This window comes from Protomyctophum parallelum (assembly GCF_964188405.1).
Source record: "Protomyctophum parallelum genome assembly, chromosome: 3".
NCBI classification, from domain to species: Eukaryota; Metazoa; Chordata; class Actinopteri; order Myctophiformes; family Myctophidae; genus Protomyctophum; species Protomyctophum parallelum.
Window position 1 is genome coordinate 13558662 of NC_139698.1, and position 8567 is coordinate 13567228.

General features: G+C 42.2%; 1 long non-coding RNA gene across 1 annotated transcript; it reads right to left on the reverse strand.

Moving 5' to 3' along the window:
• Positions 1-1386: 1386 nt before the first annotated feature.
• On the reverse strand, positions 1387-2022 carry LOC310856249. The gene is made up of 3 exons (XR_014569063.1): positions 1692-2022; positions 1513-1632; positions 1387-1474 (listed from the first exon to the last, which is right to left on the reverse strand). It is a non-coding gene; the product is annotated as an uncharacterized lncRNA (long non-coding RNA).
• Positions 2023-8567: the final 6545 nt, after the last annotated feature.

The window sequence follows — 8567 nt, forward strand, 5'->3', positions numbered from 1 at the left end:
AGTAAAGGTATTGGCTAATCAATATACTAAAAAGTATTATAGGCCTAAAGTAAAAGTAAATTTTCTTGTGTTGATATGTGTTGTGAGCAGATCGACTATTTTCCAAAAGCTTAAGGATAAAATAGGACTTTCTTTTAAACAATAAATATGTATTGACATTTTTTTCCAATTATATAAAACATTACGGTTATAGCTCTCTTGTTAATAGAAATGCTAAGTTTTGTATTAACAATCTAAATCTGCAAAGTAACTAGTAAAGCTGTAAAATTGCATTGGAGTAAAAGCTACACTATTTCACCTGATATAATGGCTTATATTGCTTATTGAACAATATTACATTTTATAACAGGATAACACAACAGTGGTACTACAGCGAAGTACAGTAACCTACACATGTGATTACAGTTACCGTATAATGTAACTAAACTAAATAAAACACAATACATAACTTGTATCATCATCTTATAATACATTTGTAAAATGCCTATTTTCAAATAGACCGTTTTTTTATAAGGCTGAAGTGATTTAAATACTGTATATATTTTTGTAATATTAATGCCTCTGAGATTTACTGGTAGAAGTATTGAAAATCGGAAATACTCCAGTAAAGTAAAATGTAAAATGTACTTTGGCCTATATACTTTCCACCACTGTTCACATGGTATTAAAGGTATATTCAGTGATTTCACTCAAAAAACCTTAGGTTTCGTTTTTGGCTGTGGGACCCAGCCTTTCGTCCAATCAGGATAGAGAGTAAAAAACGAAACCTAAGGTTTTTTGACCCCCAGGGGTTAACTGGGGACAGGGAGGGACTCCTTATATGGCCAGCACACTCTATAGTAGGGAGGATTATCACAACAAAACAAAAAAATAAGTGATATTTGAATTAAGTGAAATCACTGAATATACCTTTAACTTATAAGTCAGAAGTGTAGGTACAGTTCAGAGTTCACTAGTTCAGACAGAGTGTAGTGCAAACAGGCTGTGCAACATTACTGCCACTGGCTGTCTGTCACGTGAAATATCACAACTCACATGCTTAAGTATAACAACACAGAGGCACCAGGCACTGATGCTTCTGAAGATAAAATGAGAGGACATATTATTCAACAGAGATTAAAATTATTAGATTTATTAGATTTATTTCACATTATTAACAATTTTATCAGAATACTAATGAGTCTTTTCAGTTAACAAAGGTAAAAAAAAAAGTATAAATAAAATAACTTCCACATAACAGTGCGTCATACATTTTCTTTTCACTTCTTTTGAGGTAGCCTACATTTTTGGTTAGCACCAGTCTATGCTCTCCACGTAGCCCGCTCAGAACCCTCACAATATCCATTATAGGAACGGTAAATTAATTGATTCCATTACTTACTTAACCACAAACATTATATAAATTATTTCAAAGCTAGCAGCTCTACAAGCTCACAACACGTAATAATGTTGCACCTTGAATAACATCCTGCACCTTGAATAATGTCCTGCATCTTGAATAATGTCCTGCACCTTGAATATTGTCCTGCACCTTGAATCATGTCCTTAAATGCACAGTACACAGCGGCTGCTATGCTCACGCATCTATGTACTATGTGTAAATATTAGGGATGTCCTGATCACTTTATTTTGCTCCCAATCCGATTCCGATCCAATCCATTTGATTTAGATACCAATACCGCATCTCCCACATCCGAAATTAATATTTTTATAGAACACTTTTAGGTCACAAATAGTACAATATCCAAAATCACAGACAATATCCAGTCTAATATCATGATATGGATATATTATTGATAGTAGGGATGGCCCGATTAATTCTTTTTGCTCCCCATCCGATTTCCGATCACGTGATCGGATCGGGACAACTCTAGTAAATATGTTTTTTGTGGAAAAAGCTGTACAGTTGTATAGCAAGCTTGAAGCTTGTAAATAAGCATAGAGACCTTTTAGTTGCACCGGTTGTGGCAAAAGCTTGTAAATATCTAAACCCCACACAGAAGAAAACCCTTTACCTGTACCTTTGTGGTAAAAGCGCTCACAACCTTCATTCTTCTCCTGCCTTGATATCCTTACACCCCCCTCGTCTTTCCTTTGTTTGTTTTCTTGGAAAAAGTGACATGATGGGAGCTGCGCACAAAAACAATTCACCCACTTTTTTATTTGTGACAATAAAGCTGACTCTGAATTATTAAAGTGCAAGTTCTGCAACATGTGAGCTACTGAGCTTGTAGATCTGCTATTTTCCAAAACATTTCCAATAAAAAAGGATTTTGCCTGTAATTGTATATCTTATTTTGTTTTATGTATGTCATTGCATAATGCATAATTATGTTTCCTTTGCATGATGTTCTGTGTAAAAGCACATTGAATAGCCTTCTTGTTGAAATGTGCTATACAAATAAAACTGCCATGCCTGCCTTGCCTTGCCTATAATGACAGGATTAAAACGGATTGGTCATTGCAAAGACATAGGCCACAGGCACCTGCAGCCCGATATTAACAAAGTGCATTTTCCCCATAACAAGTGCTCCCATAACCAATCCTACGATTGTTCCAAACTTCCCCTGCCAGGAAGCCCACTGGCCTGCCACTGCTGCTGCCGCCCCCACGGACACCCCTGCTGCCCCCACCACCCCGAGCAGGGCCCCGGCTGTCCCTCCCGGCCCTATCACAGGCTCCAAGACCTGCACCACTGTAAGTAAAGCCAGTGCCACGCCGGCTGCCCCCACTATGACCCTCCCCTCCCCGGCTCCTCGCCTCACCAGTGGCCCCCCTATTGTGGCCCCTAAGCCCAACTGGCACAGCTTTGCCACAAAGAACGCTGTGCTCAAGGCCTCGAGAGCGGACCTGTAGTTCATTTGTTCGCTGATGAATTCTCTGGAATTGGTTTCCTTCCCCGCCGCTCGCAACTTCATGGACATGGTGACAACCTCCTGTCCAGCGTGCAACGTGAGCACTGCTATGATGAATGTGGCCAGCATTCCCATGCACGCTGCCAGCATCCAAAACTTAAAGTCAGATGCTTTCATTAGCATGAAGGCAATGAGCATTACCAAAGCCAAAAGTGCTACAAACACAATTTGGTGGCCGCCATACCCGTACACCCCGAACAGTGACGTAACTATGGCGATCAATGTCATAGGCAGCCCTGAAAATGCAAGCAAGTCCACGTATTTCATCAGCACGCTGTTGATCCAGTCCTGGATGGTTCTTTGTTTCATCTTCTCCTCCTCTCTCTCTATCTTCTCCCTCTGGATCTCTTCTCTCTGCTGTTGCTCTGCCTGCCAGACTGCTAGGTCATCCGGACCATGTTCTTCATCTCCTCTCTCCAAGGCGAGAATCTTTTGCTCCATCTGCACGGCCACTCTGTCCCTCTGCTGTGCCTCCCTGGCCTCCATCTCTCTCCTCTCTCTCTCCCTGTTCAGGGCTGCTTCCCCTTGCCCATAGCACACCTCCGCTTGTCGAAAGAGGACCTTGAGTAAGACATGCAGAGCCGGTTTGAGCACGGTGAATATACTCAACGCCCAGAGCAGTGTCACCATGCCTGAGTTGGTCACAATCAATTCAATGATGGTCCCAAGCGTGGCTCCGCTTAGCGTGGTCCCAAAGACCCCTGCCAATCCGGCTGACGCCCACAACCTAATGGAGTCTTTGGGTGACACACCACAGCTCCTTGTGACCAGGAAAAGTGACACTGTCACTGTGGCCATGATCACCCCAGCCACTATGGAGGTCATTGCAGTGGTCAGGGCAGTGGCTCCTACCAGGGTACCGAGTCCAAGTGCACCCACTGTCATCACCTCATCGATTACAGGTTTCATCGGGCCCTCTGCAGTCATCATCACCACGACATGGTCCACCGGGCCTTCTGTGGCACCCAGCACACAACCTGCCACAGCTCCAAGTGCAAATCCTATGGCTGCCTCCATTGCAGGGGTCCTGGCCTCTGAATCATGTCATAAAGAGGTAATTCACAGTCAGCTATATTTAATACATCTAGCAAAATGCTGTGATAATGTTAAAAAGTTGTTTTCATAGTCATGCAGTGCATTTCCACGATATGACATTTAATTAGATGATCAAACCTTCAAAAGACATTATTAACAGTTTTCCACTACCCGCCTTCACCTTGTGTAAACTGAGTACAGCCATCATTGCCACTTCAAGCATGAACAGTCGGGACTCGGGAGTCAAAGGCTCATCAAACTGGTTGATCAGGTTTGTCAAGCAGTGAGTGAATTGATCCGATCTTTCTTCACACGGCTCCAACATTTTAAAAATGTCAACATGCAATCCTCAAGAATTATTATCATTATTACGTTTGAGAGGTTTTTTTTCAACCATGGCAGGCCTATCATTCCAGTCTCCAAACAGGGAGAAAGTAGCTTCTTTATTTTGTAAATATTATTGACTAGTTATAACAAATAATAAAGTGCCAAATGATATACAGTAAATGTGTAAATTGTCTGAATGAAAAAGTCTCTAGTATAGACAAACAAAAACAAAAAACAAATAATAACAAATCACTTCTGCACTGTGCAAGCAACACAATGACAACAAAATTGTTTTACACATTCCCCTGTCCACATTTATCACAAAAATGCATGGAAGTGTTTTGGCAGGTGAGAATGACTTACTTTTAGATTGTCCCATGTTGTTCTGGAGTGGACTTGTTACAAGACCTTCCACTGGAGGTATAATTGTCTGATGAGACCTCCAGATTTGTGACTCTGCATGCAGCCACTCTTCAGTGAGAGGCAGACATGTGATCTGCTTGTCCTATAAAGGCAACCGTCGAAGGACACACCCGCTACCTGTTCTGCTTCATTCTCTCTTCTTTCGTATTGTAATCGCCAGCATCTCAGCGTTACTCTTAAGTGTTTTTGTGTGTGTGTGTGTGTGTGTGTGTGTGTGTGTGTGTGTGTGTGTGTGTGTGTGTGTGTGTGTGTGTGTGTGTGTGTGTGTCAAGTTTCGACGTTCCTGTCGTATCTGTCATCTACCCCAGCTTCCTGTACTGTCCTGTCCTGCCGGTCCTGTCCCGTCCTGTAAGTGGGAAGTGAGGGAGCATTCTGGGGGCAAGTGGGTGACCTTCACTTTTGGGTAGTCGCATTCAGATCAGTGTACGACCTCGAGCCTACTGTCAGGGACAGCCAGTTGACGTTAGCATACAGTGCAATGATGGGTGAGTGATCTATAGCACTGTTTCCCAAACAGTGGGTCGGGACCCATGTTTGGGTCGCGGACCACTTTTTATGGGTTGTGAGTAAATATATATATTTTTCAAAGATCTGTTATTTCAAAAGATTTTAAACAGTTTAAACAAAAAGTAATTCACACCTTTTCAGCAATTGAAAACAATTCCAACATTTTCAAGTATTTAATCAATCAAATCCAAAATTCTAATTTCTATAAATAAATAAATACATTTAAACATTTAGAAAGTAGCCTATAGTGATAATAGCAAATGAATGAGCTCACAATCCTCACATGCAATTAGAAATGTTGGGAACAGAATGTTGTAATGATGATGTCACAATGGCTACTGTCCACTGAAAGCTATATGCTTGTATAATTCGAAGATAAATAAACTCCCAAAAGCATAAACCTCAAATGTGCAAATATACTGTATATAAAATGTATAAATGCATCATAACCATATTAGTGGAATAACCACAACCTAGTAGTTCCAGTTGTTTATATACTGCACATTTGTGCACATACCCTATTTACTAATAAAGTATACGGTACTTAACTTTGATTTAGTCAACAAAAACAGAACACTCATCATTTCAGCTGTGAGCAGTCCACCAGCTCCCAGCGTCATTGCTCCCATCATCACCACACCAATGGCTGCTGAACTCAGAGCATCATTAAAACTGTTTAAGTGCCAGGGACGTAATCCCGTCTTTAATCCAACTATGCACTGGTAGCCATGCCCGTAAAGACGTCTTTTATCACTTTTAATTGGATTTCAATAGATGGGACTGTTGCGCAACTTGTGACTGCGACTTTAACTCGCATATATTGTAGGAACACTCTGAAATCACGTGCTAAAAAAAACACCCCAAAATGGTTGCTTTTCAGCCGCCCCCTTGTTGTTGGTGGTATAGGAAAAGCACCTGAAACAGTTGGTTTTAGAGAGAGTGAGCGAGAGAGACAGACGAGTTCTGTTCCCTGTCACAAGAAACAGTTCTCTTCATTTCAAGCGTCGCACACACACACACCACACACACACACGGGGGGGGGGGGGGGGGTGTCCTCCATGCCTGGGAAGAAGGCGTGTGTGTGCGTGTGTGTGTGTTTGTGTGTGTGTGTTTGTGTGTGTGTGTGTGTGTGTGTGACGCTCAAAATGAAGAGACGAAACGATTAAAACTACAACAAACCAAATTTGATAGAGGGCTGTGGACATGGGGAAGCAAAACAAACCCAGCCTCACTCGACAGTTGACACTAGTGTAAAAAAAAAACATCTGTGTGTGTGTGAAGTGAACTAGTCATTTATTTCCAGGCATAAAGTAGGCTAGAATCTATCTAACAACAAACACACGCCCAGCTCACACACACTGCTGTGCGTTCTTCCAACTAAAGTCATTATTTATCTGAAAGAAAAGAGTCGCAAAGCTGAAGGACCCGTACAGGATGAGCATGTACAGTACAAGGGAGGGAAGCGTCACAACCATCGATCAACTGATAATGTGGCCAGCCAAACCCCCCCCCCCCCCCCCGTCCGAAACGTAATCTCGATCGAAACTCAAGCAGAAACAACACAAGTTTTCTCCTCCGTGCGCGTGTGTGTGTGTGCGACGCGCGAGAGGGCCGACATCTCAAGACCCCCAGCTGACCTTTTTTCTGGGCAAAGTAGAGTAGTAGATCTTTCATTCGAGATATGTGACATCATATTTTGGTATAGCACAACATATTCTGTGGGTCTTCAAAGATTTCTATATCGGTATGACAAAATGGCACCAGTGACAAAGATGGATGACTGACTGTGGCACTGAAAGAGTAGCAGAATTGTATTTGGGTGTCTGAATGCAGGCTCTGTAATGTTTGTCTGTCAATATAGGTCTTATTATTAAAACCATTGACGTGACAACATTCTTGAAAGACAGCGAATCTTCGTAAAGTATCACAGAGTATCCACATTCTATGCAAAACACCAATATTGCATAAAACCACAAAGCGTATCCTGTTATTGCAACCATAGAACCCAAAGCAAATCCTGACGCTGCTGTTAAGCCCAACATTAACCCAAGTTCTCCTCCTACACCAAGGTACAATTGAATCAGTCCACGAAGTCCTGCCTTTGGAATGTCCATATGTACATTGTATAGCACCACTACAGCAGAGAGAGAGATCCACATAGACAGCCCTTTAGCTGTATCTGCCGCCAAGGACTGGACTGACATTGCACCTAGTGAAGCACCAACCACGCCTGCTAAAATCTCTATTATATACACGACCGTGGGAAGTGGGAAGAATATGTCATGAAACTGTACCGTTGCAGTGGATTGAACTCCCATTCCAATCCCAAGCAGTAATCCAGTCACAGCTACCAACAATCCAAAGTATAGTTGTTTCTGAATCCTAATGGTCATTACAGCCACAATACATAAACACTCCTTGTTGTAGGTGATAGCAGGCCTACTCTTGTGTTATTCTGCAGTGCTACAAGGATGCCGAGGCTAAAGCTGAGGATTAACCCCATGAAAAAGAGACCTCTCAGTTCTGCTAACACTGCTAATGAAGTTGATCCGAGGAGTGCTCCTCCAATTCCACATCCCATTGATATTGCCAAACCAATGAAGGCTGTTTCTAGCAATGGTCCAATTTGCTTCTTCGCGATGAATACAGCTCCAGCAGAAGCCATCGCAAGTCCACAAGCTACGGCTAGGATAGCCAAGATATGCCAAGTCCAAGGCACCCTGAAAGAGTCCCAAATCCAGGAAGTCTTGTAATTTCAACAATTTTGTAAACCCTAGCCCTAGATATGGGTTCAGCTCCATTGCTTCCAGGGCCTTTTCAGTGGCCAGCTCGAGGGAAAACTTCGCAATAATCATATTCAGCACCAACACCACCAGAGTTGACATTGCTGTATGAAACAGAACAAAAAGGAATTATAAATCAAAGTGTCTATTTTGTTTGTTCAGATGTATCTCTCCCACCCCACCCCTGTCACTCTACTTACTATATCTCCCTCTCACAACTCTCTCTTTCCTTAGCCGCAATTTGCAACTCTAGAGTTGCAAATTGCGGCTACTCTTTCCTTCTTTTTCTCATAATCTCTCTTTTCTTCTCTCTGTTTCCAAAGTGCTGACTTACCCATTTTTATGTCTGATCTTTTCCTTTTGATCTGGTCAAACACGGAACTTCAAAATGCAGTTTGTTTTACAACAGATGAGCTGGCATGCAATTTGGCATGGTATGGCATAAACGAAACAAAAAGTGCCTAGATAAAACATGATAAAGGTGAACTCTATGGTGGCCCTATGGGTGTGTGTGTGTGTGTGTGTGTGTGTGTGTGTGTGTGTGTGTGTGTGTGTGTGTGTGTGTGTGTGTGTGTGT